This window comes from Pseudophryne corroboree, chromosome 1, assembly GCF_028390025.1.
Source record: "Pseudophryne corroboree isolate aPseCor3 chromosome 1, aPseCor3.hap2, whole genome shotgun sequence".
In the NCBI taxonomy this organism is placed as follows: Eukaryota; Metazoa; Chordata; class Amphibia; order Anura; family Myobatrachidae; genus Pseudophryne; species Pseudophryne corroboree.
This window is the reverse complement of record NC_086444.1, coordinates 1,024,280,644-1,024,293,956: the sequence shown is the minus strand read 5'-3', so window position 1 is coordinate 1,024,293,956 and position 13,313 is coordinate 1,024,280,644.

Sequence of the window (13,313 nt, the reverse complement as noted above, 5' to 3'; positions counted from 1 at the left end):
TGTTATTAGTAAGACGCTGATATGAAATTCAAGGGACAATGCGTTTCTCATAATATTTAAGATGCTAAAATGTATTTTTATAGTTGCAAAACAAGGTTCAAATAAGTCATATTGTGTTTGATTCAGATTGGATTATTTATCTGTTTAAGTAGGTTTAAAAGTATATTTAAAAGTTGCTGCATAGCCTTGATATAGTTTTTATTTTTAACTCAGGCCTAAAATAACTTCTGGTGCTTGTATGATGTGTGATTTCTTTGTGACAAAGGAAGCCGCATGGTCTGTCCTCCATTTTGGACTAACCACATGGCCTGTCCACCATTTTGTGTAACCCTCATGGATGTGGAAGGGGGAGGAGCAGCGGCCATTTTGGGAAGGTCATTTTCTAAATGGCTGATTTTCACTGCTCAGAATAATCAGCTTTCCTTGGTCACATCAGACACCATTTATGAGTTACCAATGCATTTATTCAACCCATGCCATAGTCAATTACAAATAGTTTCAGCTGGGCCTAGTGAGAGTTAAGAGATGAATACTTGATGTAAGAATTACACACAGATATAAAAAAAAAAGTTTTTTTTTCTTTTACCTCTAGGATTTAGTTAAAATCTGCTTGCTAGTTTAGGATAGCCATTGAAATGTTAATTAACCTGTCCCATTACCCTCTTGAACAAGCATATGAACCTCTGTTGATATGCAAATTAGAGACTTTGAAGGAAATGCATTCATTCAGTAGGTGTGTACTGTGTGGGGGTTCTATGAGAGTCAAGTGGTATATATATTATATAAATATATATTATATATAATATTATTATAAATGTGTGTGTTTATATCACTGTATGTTCTGCAGGATAGCTATCCAATCTGAATCATATCATTTAAATTATAGATTATTGCAGTCATTATAGATCTGTGTGAAATAGGATACATTTGTTGTTATATAGTTAAAACGAAAATAAATGTTTAAGGAAGTAAGCGTAAAGACACAAACGCAGGTCTGCATAAAAGTTTATACAGAACAAGTTGTGTCTAGTGGGCAATAGTAGTTAGTATTGCTCACATTTATAGAAGCTGTGTGATTTGTTTTATTGCGGACGCAGGGTTTTGTACACGTGTCTTGGACAAAGTAAAGGACTGCGCACGCAGCGTAAGAGACACGCACGGTTGCGTGTTTGCGCAAAGTGCGTAAGAATGCGGGCACTAAGTACAAATTATACAACAGTGTCGTTTAGTTCAAAGGTGGGATAGTAGACATTTAATACAATAGCACATAACTATCAGATTTCAAAAGCAGGTTACTCTAAATTTAGTTTAAAAACTGTATTGTCTCTGGGGGTACAGCTGCTTATCTGAATGAATCAAAATTTTCTGTACAGAAAAGACAAAGTGTACTTGAGCGAGCGAACGTAGGAGTGAGTGGAACTGAACCCCGGAAGTCGGGTCCTGTGGTACATCAAGTAAGAGGAGGCTTGGTGGCGTGAAGTCGCTGACTCTCATTAATATAGATTGAAATACGCAAATCGTAAGTTGATTTGCAGAGGAGCGTGATAGTGCATAGTATTGCGATTGAAGTTAAAAGGTTTTTGTATTACGCTCCGGGCTGAGGGTCACAGTTTGTACATTGACCTGTGGTTGTACGGCAGATAGGTAACAAGTACCTATATGCTGTGCGATTGGACAGCGCATTTGTGGGTGCAATATATATAGCGCAACTGGATACCCCTTTACGAACTTTTGCGTAAAATCGCGGTATCATTAGCGCTGTATAGAGCATACGCAAGTGTGATTTGTGTATAAATGTATAGGGAGTTTTCGCTGGTCTCTCTCAGGAAAATCTCCAGCGGTGTATATTCACTGGAATAGGTAAGTCACTCCTAAACACTTCCAGTGAATAGAAACCAGATAGGGGCCTCACTGGGTTCGCGGTGGTCACTAATTGGAGTGAGTCGTGGTACTCGGCAGAGAAGGAGTGGGTGAAAGCGCTCTAAGAACTTTCACCGTCTATCTGCGGTGTGCATTGGGGATTGCGTAAAAAGGAAAAAGTCCGCGATGGGATCCAATTGCACAAGCAGTGGGCGTTTGGTAAGTAGGGTTCAGGTTGAGGTGCCGCGGCCCAGGGGGTCAGCGAGGTTTATTATATGTGGTAAATACGGATCACACACGGAAGACTTTTTGTCTGAATGGGTATGTATAACTGACAAAGATAGGATACCATTCCCTAAAGTGGGCAGCTTTGAACCAGAGGTATTGCAGAACTTAAGGATAAGAATATGTCTGATAAAATCCCGAAAACAAAGGGTCAGACACACAAATTGTTTAAACCTGTGACAGCAAGAGGGATTGGTGAGTTTGATCCTAAGGTATTGCAGGTGGTATGTTTTTTTTTTTTTAAATAAAGTATTTTTATTTCGAAGGAGAGTAGTTTGCATACAGACATTGCATAACAGGAACACATTAAACACGTAATGACATGTCCTCATCGGGGAACAGCATTCACTTTCAACTTATTTCCAAACTATGTCATTTGCTCATAGGCGCATAGGAGTGTACAGTTATATATACCATTATTTTGCATTATCCGTACACTCTAGTATTCATGAAATCACATTATACTTTGTTTTGTTTCCCCCCCCCCCCCCCCCCTCAAATATAACTCTTACGGACAATCCGTCCGAGTAAAACCCTTTAAAAGAGAAGAAAACAATCAGAAACCAAACACAGAGAACCCCAGAAATAAAAATATAAAAAAAACAAAGAGACAAAAAACATTATGGGGAAGAGGACGCATTGGGGGATACTAGCACTCTAAATCCTACCCTGTCCAGATGGGCACAGAGCCACTCTCTCATTCACAACCCATTGGGTGAGAGGGAAGCCTATGGCCCTAGAAGATCATAACTTGGCAAATCCAGGACCTGTTAGTAACCCTATCACCATTAAGTTGTAGGGTCTGGGACGGAGTATATGGATTCCAGCCATGGAGACCAAATTCTTTCAAATTTAGCGGAGGCATTGTGTTTTATATAAATGTATCGTTCCTTAAAAACAGTGTCGTTTATTAGTGCCTTAAGAGCGGGGAGTGTAGGGCCCTTAGGGGCCATCCATAGCCTCGCAATGCTCACCTTCGCCATTGCACATATGTTGCGAGCATATAGGCCCTCTGGACCAGACACAAAGTCAGAGCTACCCATTCCCAGGATGCAAAATTGCGGAGTAAGCATGGCCTCGTCCACCCCTGTGTTCCCCAGAATCGATCCGACCCCCGCCCAGAAAGCCCGCAGCACCGGACAATCCCAAATGAGGTGCCAAAAAGTACCTGCAGTCATCCCACACTTAGGGCAGTCACCCACACTACCCGTCCCGAATTTGGCCAGTCTGGCCGGGGTCATATATATTCTATGCAAAAGGAAGTATTGTATCTGTTGATACCTGATGGATTTGGTAACCGTGCACGGAGTTTCCAAAGCAAGGGCCCAGTTCTCTTCATCTATGGGGCCCAGATCCTGCTCCCATTTGACACGGAGACGTGTCAAAGGATCTATATGGAGTTTGGCGAGTAGATAACCATAAGCATGGGAAATCATCTTAACTCGACCCAGCATACTTACAAAGGTCTTAATGGGAAATGGTATAATTTTAGGGGGGGAATTGGCGAATTGGGACTGCAAGGCATGTCTGAGCTGGAGGTATCTAAAAAAATAGGAGTTAGGCAAATTAAACTCATCTTTTAGTTGTTGGAAGGATTTGAGCGTATTATCCGTATAAAGGTGATTTATGGAAATCACTGATTTAGGGGCCCAAACTTCCCTCCCCTCGAGCGCATACAGTTCAGGGAGCCATTTAGAATACCAGAGGGGGGTGTCCGGGTCCAATCCATCAAATTTCAAAAGAATTTTTAGTGCCTGCCACACCTTCATGGCTTGGTATATAAGAGGAGGGAGGAACCGGGCCAAGCTCCCACTCAGCAACACCTGCAGGGGGGATAAGTCGGGGAAGTAGCATTGGACAAATACCCAGTGTAGAGAAGTGACGCCAGTATCCTGTACCCATGCACTAATATGAGACAGCTGAGCGGCATAGTAGTACATCTGAAAGTTTGGCAAGGCCAGACCTCCGTCGCTGCGCAGCCTGGTGAGAGTGTTCAGTTGTATTCTAGGACGTTTGCTAGCCCATATTAAAGAAGACAGGACACTATTCAATTTTCTAAAGAAGGATGGATGAATATATACAGGGGATTGCAGAACCACATATAGAATCTTAGGTAGTATTATCATTTTTACGAGGCTGACCCTGCCAGATACAGTCAATGGAAGCTTACACCAAGTCTTGGATTTACGAGTAATTTGTTGCATGTTCGGATCAAGGTTCAAAGGTGTAAAGTCAGAGGGGTCATTGGTTACCTGAATCCCAAGATATTTAAATTTCGCCGTCCAACATAGCGGTAGGGAGATTTTAGGAGCAGCAGGGGGGGGGCCAATCACAGGCATAATAGAGGACTTAGACCAGTTAATATGAAGGCCTGAATATACACCGAACTCCTCAATCAATTGCAACACTGTAGGCATAGACCTGGTGTAATCCTGCAGAAACAACAGCATGTCATCAGCGTAAAGGGCAATCCTATCCTCACGAGGGCCGGTATGAATGCCCACCACGCCTGGGTGGGACCTTATTAGACAGGCCAAGGGTTCGATGGCCAGGGCAAACAAGGTTGGGGACAGAGGACATCCCTGCCTGGTCCCGCGAAACAGGCGGAACGAGGGAGAGATATAGCCATTCACTGAGATCCTGGCAGTCGGGTGCTGGTAAAGCAATTTAATCCATTTTATAAAATTAGGCCCGAAACCCATAGCTGTCATGACCTCCCATAGATAGGACCACTCGATACTGTCAAATGCCTTGGTGGCATCCAGTGAGACCACTACCGAGTCAGAGGGGAAGTCATATGGGATTTGTAAGATGGTATATAATCTACGTAGGTTAATAGAAGTGGACATCCCTGGCATAAAGCCGGTCTGGTCGGAGTGGATAATGGAAGTAATTACGGTGTTGAGTCGAACTGCTAAAATCTTTGCCAGGATCTTAGCGTCAGTGGGAATCAATGATATCGGTCTATAGGATTCTGGGGATCTAGGGTCTTTTCCGGGCTTCGGGATCACTATAATAATCGCCTCCGCCATAGAGGGGGGAAGTTGATCATTAACAAAAATATCAGAATACAGGGCGTGAAGCCTAGGACCGAAGAAATCAATGTGGGTCTTGTATACCTCTGAGGGGATGCCGTCATAGCCCGGTGCCTTGCCGCTGGGAGACAAGCCAATAGCCGCCGTTACCTCTTCCAGAGTTAAGGGTGCCTCCAGCATCTCAGAGGCCTCCGGAGGGAGTGTGGGTAGGGGAATATTACTTAAATAAGCGGAGAGGTCTGATGTCGAGTCTACCATTTGTGAACTGTAGACCTCAGCATAGTAGGAGCGGAATAGCTGCGCAATTTCCGGCGTGGTGTTCACAAGGGCGCCATCGCTACCGGTCATCTGAGCAATTGTAGAACCTGGGCGGTCACTGTGCACCAATCGAGCCAACAGGCCACCTGGCCTATCGCCCTGCATGTAAATATTAGTAGCCTGAAATAGAAGCGAGCGCGAGTTTTTATCAGACAGATGAGCCACCCATGCCGACTGGGCCGCCAGCCAGCGTACCTTCAGCGCAGGGGTGCCATCCACCAAGTATCTAGATTCCAAATCCCTGGCGTCACTCTCAAGGGCTCTCTCTCTCTCCCTGCAGGACATTTTGAGGGCAGAAATACGTCTAATATACGTTCCCCTTAGGAATGCCTTAAATGAATCCCAAACCACTGTTCCGGGGGCCGAGCCTACATTGTCAGTAAAGTATCCCTCCCACTGAGTCACCTGGTCAGAGCAGTCACCTATTTGCAGCAGCCAGGAAGGATGCAGTTTCCAATAAGATTGACCCCTCTGGCTCACCATAGCGAGAGTCAACACCATAGGGGAGTGATCAGATATACCCCGGGCCTCGTATTGGACGTCAACCACCCTAGGGAGAAGAACGGGGGAGAGTAGGGTCAGATCGATCCTGGAGAACGAACCATGCGTGCCAGAGAAGCATGAAAACTGTCTAGTCGTAGGGTGCCGAGCTCTCCACACATCCACCCACTGCAAATTATTCAGAAAATCAGTAAATTTAGTAGGACTAGAGCGGACCCCAGCAGCCTGCGGAGAGCGCCATCTGTCTAAAGCTAAATTCATGACATTGTTAAAGTCACCCAAGCAGATTACCGGGGTGTCCGGAGAGGAGGCTATGAATGAAGCGGCCTGCTGTAGTACATCGTACGAGAATGGGGGGGGGATATAAACCGCCAGTATGTAGTAGGGTTGGGAACTTAGTCTAGATTCAAGGAACACAAATCGACCGTATTTGTCAGTCTTGACCGATACCAGCTCAAATTGGACCGATTTCTTTATCAGGATTGACACACCCTGGAGGAAGAGGAGTGAGAAGCGTGATAGGCCCAGCCCACCCAGGGTCTTCTAAGTGACAGTAACCTATTCCCCTCCAAGTGAGTCTCGCAGAGACATGCAACATCCGGGCCATATTTCCGAAGTGTAGTTAATACTAGAGATGAGCGGGTTCGGTTTCTCTGAATCCGAACCCGCCAGAACTTCATGTTTTTTTTCACGGGTCCGAGCGACTCGGATCTTCCCGCCTTGCTCGGTTAACCCGAGCGCGCCCGAACGTCATCATGACGCTGTCGGATTCTCGCAAGGCTCGGATTCTATCGCGAGACTCGGATTCTATATAAGGAGCCGCGCGTCGCCGCCATTTTCACACGTGCATTGAGATTGATAGGGAGAGGACGTGGCTGGCGTCCTCTCCGTTTAGAATAGATTAGAGAGACACTTGATTTACTAATTTTGGGGAGCATTAGGAGTACTCAGTACAGTGCAGAGTTTTGCTGATAGTGACCACCAGTTTTATTTATAATCCGTTCTCTGCCTGAAAAAAGCGATACACAGCACACAGTGACTCAGTCACATACCATATCTGTGTGCACTGCTCAGGCTCAGGCCAGTGTGCTGCATCATCTATTATCTATATATAATATTATATATATCTGTCTGACTGCTCAGCTCACACAGCTTATAATTGTGGGGGAGACTGGGGAGCACTACTGCAGTGCCAGTTATAGGTTATAGCAGGAGCCAGGAGTACATAATATATTATATAGTGAGTGACCACCAGACACACAGTGCAGTTTATTTAATATATCCGTTCTCTGCCTGAAAAAAGCGATACACACAGTGACTCAGTCAGTCACATACCATATCTGTGTGCACTGCTCAGGCTCAGGCCAGTGTGCTGCATCATATATATATTATATATCTGTCTGACTGCTCAGCTCACACAGCTTATAATTGTGGGGGAGACTGGGGAGCACTACTGCAGTGCCAGTTATAGGTTATAGCAGGAGCCAGGAGTACATAATATTATATTAAAATTAAACAGTGCACACTTTTGCTGCAGGAGTGCCACTGCCAGTGTGACTAGTGACCAGTGACCTGACCACCAGTATATATAATATTAGTAGTATACTATCTCTTTATCAACCAGTCTATATTAGCAGCAGACACAGTACAGTGCGGTAGTTCACGGCTGTGGCTACCTCTGTGTCGGCACTCGGCAGCCCGTCCATAATTGTATATACCACCTAACCGTGGTTTTTTTTCTTTCTTTATACATACATACTAGTTACGAGTATACTATCTCTTTATCAACCAGTCTATATTAGCAGCAGACACAGTACAGTGCGGTAGTTCACGGCTGTGGCTACCTCTGTGTCGGCACTCGGCAGCCCGTCCATAATTGTATATACCACCTAACCGTGGTTTTTTTTTCTTTCTTTATACATACATACTAGTTACGAGTATACTATCTCTTTATCAACCAGTCTATATATTAGCAGCAGACACAGTACAGTGCGGTAGTTCACGGCTGTGGCTACCTCTGTGTCGGCACTCGGCAGCCCGTCCATAATTGTATATACCACCTAACCGTGGTTTTTTTTTCTTTCTTTATACATACATACTAGTTACGAGTATACTATCTCTTTATCAACCAGTCTATATATTAGCAGCAGACACAGTACAGTGCGGTAGTTCACGGCTGTGGCTACCTCTGTGTCGGCACTCGGCAGCCCGTCCATAATTGTATATACCACCTAACCGTGGTTTTTTTTTCTTTCTTTATACATACATACTAGTTACGAGTATACTATCTCTTTATCAACCAGTCTATATATTAGCAGCAGACACAGTACAGTGCGGTAGTTCACGGCTGTGGCTACCTCTGTGTCGGCACTCGGCAGCCCGTCCATAATTGTATATACCACCTAACCGTGGTTTTTTTTTCTTTCTTTATACATACATACTAGTTACGAGTATACTATCTCTTTATCAACCAGTCTATATTAGCAGCAGACACAGTACAGTGCGGTAGTTCATGGCTGTGGCTACCTCTGTGTCGGCACTCGGCAGCCCGTCCATAATTGTATATACCACCTAACCGTGGTTTTTTTTTCTTTCTTTATACATACATACTAGTTACGAGTATACTATCTCTTTATCAACCAGTCTATATTAGCAGCAGACACAGTACAGTGCGGTAGTTCACGGCTGTGGCTACCTCTGTGTCGGCACTCGGCAGCCCGTCCATAATTGTATATACCACCTAACCGTGGTTTTTTTTTCTTTCTTTATACATACATACTAGTTACGAGTATACTATCTCTTTATCAACCAGTCTATATATTAGCAGCAGACACAGTACAGTGCGGTAGTTCACGGCTGTGGCTACCTCTGTGTCGGCACTCGGCAGCCCGTCCATAATTGTATATACCACCTAACCGTGGTTTTTTTTTCTTTCTTTATACATACATACTAGTTACGAGTATACTATCTCTTTATCAACCAGTCTATATATTAGCAGCAGACACAGTACAGTGCGGTAGTTCACGGCTGTGGCTACCTCTGTGTCGGCACTCGGCAGCCCGTCCATAATTGTATATACCACCTAACCGTGGTTTTTTTTTTCTTTCTTTATACATACATACTAGTTACGAGTATACTATCTCTTTATCAACCAGTCTATATATTAGCAGCAGACACAGTACAGTGCGGTAGTTCACGGCTGTGGCTACCTCTGTGTCGGCACTCGGCAGCCCGTCCATAATTGTATATACCACCTAACCGTGGTTTTTTTTTCTTTCTTTATACATACATACTAGTTACGAGTATACTATCTCTTTATCAACCAGTCTATATATTAGCAGCAGACACAGTACAGTGCGGTAGTTCACGGCTGTGGCTACCTCTGTGTCGGCACTCGGCAGCCCGTCCATAATTGTATATACCACCTAACCGTGGTTTTTTTTTCTTTCTTTATACATACATACTAGTTACGAGTATACTATCTCTTTATCAACCAGTCTATATATTAGCAGCAGACACAGTACAGTGCGGTAGTTCACGGCTGTGGCTACCTCTGTGTCGGCACTCGGCAGCCCGTCCATAATTGTATATACCACCTAACCGTGGTTTTTTTTTCTTTCTTTATACATACATACTAGTTACGAGTATACTATCTCTTTATCAACCAGTCTATATATTAGCAGCAGACACAGTACAGTGCGGTAGTTCACGGCTGTGGCTACCTCTGTGTCGGCACTCGGCAGCCCGTCCATAATTGTATATACCACCTAACCGTGGTTTTTTTTTCTTTCTTTATACATACATACTAGTTACGAGTATACTATCTCTTTATCAACCAGTCTATATATTAGCAGCAGACACAGTACAGTGCGGTAGTTCACGGCTGTGGCTACCTCTGTGTCGGCACTCGGCAGCCCGTCCATAATTGTATATACCACCTAACCGTGGTTTTTTTTTCTTTCTTTATACATACATACTAGTTACGAGTATACTATCTCTTTATCAACCAGTCTATATTAGCAGCAGACACAGTACAGTGCGGTAGTTCACGGCTGTGGCTACCTCTGTGTTGGCACTCGGCAGCCCGTCCATAATTGTATATACCACCTAACCGTGGTTTTTTTTTCTTTCTTTATACATACATACTAGTTACGAGTATACTATCTCTTTATCAACCAGTCTATATTAGCAGCAGACACAGTACAGTGCGGTAGTTCACGGCTGTGGCTACCTCTGTGTCGGCACTCGGCAGCCCGTCCATAATTGTATATACCACCTAACCGTGGTTTTTTTTTCTTTCTTTATACATACATACTAGTTACGAGTATACTATCTCTTTATCAACCAGTCTATATATTAGCAGCAGACACAGTACAGTGCGGTAGTTCACGGCTGTGGCTACCTCTGTGTCGGCACTCGGCAGCCCGTCCATAATTGTATATACCACCTAACCGTGGTTTTTTTTTCTTTCTTTATACATACATACTAGTTACGAGTATACTATCTCTTTATCAACCAGTCTATATATTAGCAGCAGACACAGTACAGTGCGGTAGTTCACGGCTGTGGCTACCTCTGTGTCGGCACTCGGCAGCCCGTCCATAATTGTATACTAGTATCCAATCCATCCATCTCCATTGTTTACCTGAGGTGCCTTTTAGTTGTGCCTATTAAAATATGGAGAACAAAAATGTTGAGGTTCCAAAATTAGGGAAAGATCAAGATCCACTTCCACCTCGTGCTGAAGCTGCTGCCACTAGTCATGGCCGAGACGATGAAATGCCAGCAACGTCGTCTGCCAAGGCCGATGCCCAATGTCATAGTACAGAGCATGTCAAATCCAAAACACCAAATATCAGTAAAAAAAGGACTCCAAAACCTAAAATAAAATTGTCGGAGGAGAAGCGTAAACTTGCCAATATGCCATTTACCACACGGAGTGGCAAGGAACGGCTGAGGCCCTGGCCTATGTTCATGGCTAGTGGTTCAGCTTCACATGAGGATGGAAGCACTCAGCCTCTCGCTAGAAAAATGAAAAGACTCAAGCTGGCAAAAGCAGCACAGCAAAGAACTGTGCATTCTTCGAAATCCCAAATCCACAAGGAGAGTCCAATTGTGTCGGTTGCGATGCCTGACCTTCCCAACACTGGACGTGAAGAGCATGCGCCTTCCACCATTTGCACGCCCCCTGCAAGTGCTGGAAGGAGCACCCGCAGTCCAGTTCCTGATAGTCAGATTGAAGATGTCAGTGTTGAAGTACACCAGGATGAGGAGGATATGGGTGTTGCTGGCGCTGGGGAGGAAATTGACCAGGAGGATTCTGATGGTGAGGTGGTTTGTTTAAGTCAGGCACCCGGGGAGACACCTGTTGTCCGTGGGAGGAATATGGCCGTTGACATGCCAGGTGAAAATACCAAAAAAATCAGCTCTTCGGTGTGGAGGTATTTCACCAGAAATGCGGACAACAGGTGTCAAGCCGTGTGTTCCCTTTGTCAAGCTGTAATAAGTAGGGGTAAGGACGTTAACCACCTCGGAACATCCTCCCTTATACGTCACCTGCAGCGCATTCATAATAAGTCAGTGACAAGTTCAAAAACTTTGGGTGACAGCGGAAGCAGTCCACTGACCAGTAAATCCCTTCCTCTTGTAACCAAGCTCACGCAAACCACCCCACCAACTCCCTCAGTGTCAATTTCCTCCTTCCCCAGGAATGCCAATAGTCCTGCAGGCCATGTCACTGGCAATTCTGACGAGTCCTCTCCTGCCTGGGATTCCTCCGATGCATCCTTGCGTGTAACGCCTACTGCTGCTGGCGCTGCTGTTGTTGCCGCTGGGAGTCGATGGTCATCCCAGAGGGGAAGTCGTAAGCCCACTTGTACTACTTCCAGTAAGCAATTGACTGTTCAACAGTCCTTTGCGAGGAAGATGAAATATCACAGCAGTCATCCTACTGCAAAGCGGATAACTGAGTCCTTGACAACTATGTTGGTGTTAGACGTGCGTCCGGTATCCGCCGTTAGTTCACAGGGAACTAGACAATTTATTGAGGCAGTGTGCCCCCGTTACCAAATACCATCTAGGTTCCACTTCTCTAGGCAGGCGATACCGAGAATGTACACGGACGTCAGAAAAAGACTCACCAGTGTCCTAAAAAATGCAGTTGTACCCAATGTCCACTTAACCACGGACATGTGGACAAGTGGAGCAGGGCAGGGTCAGGACTATATGACTGTGACAGCCCACTGGGTAGATGTATGGACTCCCGCCGCAAGAACAGCAGCGGCGGCACCAGTAGCAGCATCTCGCAAACGCCAACTCTTTCCTAGGCAGGCTACGCTTTGTATCACCGCTTTCCAGAATACGCACACAGCTGAAAACCTCTTACGGCAACTGAGGAAGATCATCGCGGAATGGCTTACCCCAATTGGACTCTCCTGTGGATTTGTGGCATCGGACAACGCCAGCAATATTGTGTGTGCATTAAATATGGGCAAATTCCAGCACGTCCCATGTTTTGCACATACCTTGAATTTGGTGGTGCAGAATTTTTTAAAAAACGACAGGGGCGTGCAAGAGATGCTGTCGGTGGCCAGAAAAATTGCGGGACACTTTCGGCGTACAGGCACCACGTACAGAAGACTGGAGCACCACCAAAAACTACTGAACCTGCCCTGCCATCATCTGAAGCAAGAAGTGGTAACGAGGTGGAATTCAACCCTCTATATGCTTCAGAGGTTGGAGGAGCAGCAAAAGGCCATTCAAGCCTATACAATTGAGCACGATATAGTAGGTGGAATGCACCTGTCTCAAGTGCAGTGGAGAATGATTTCAACGTTGTGCAAGGTTCTGATGCCCTTTGAACTTGCCACACGTGAAGTCAGTTCAGACACTGCCAGCCTGAGTCAGGTCATTCCCCTCATCAGGCTTTTGCAGAAGAAGCTGGAGGCATTGAAGAAGGAGCTAAAAGGGAGCGATTCCGCTAGGCATGTGGGACTTGTGGATGCAGCCCTTAATTCGCTTAACAAGGATTCACGGGTGGTCAATCTGTTGAAATCAGAGCACTACATTTTGGCCACCGTGCTCGATCCTAGATTTAAAGCCTACCTTGGATCTCTCTTTCCGGCAGACACAGGTCTGCTGGGGTTGAAAGACCTGCTGGTGACAAAATTGTCAAGTCAAGCGGAACGCGACCTGTCAACATCTCCTCCTTCACATTCTCCCGCAACTGGGGGTGCGAGGAAAAGGCTCAGAATTCCGAGCCCACCCGCTGGCGGTGATGCAGGGCAGTCTGGAGCGACTGCTGATGCTGACATC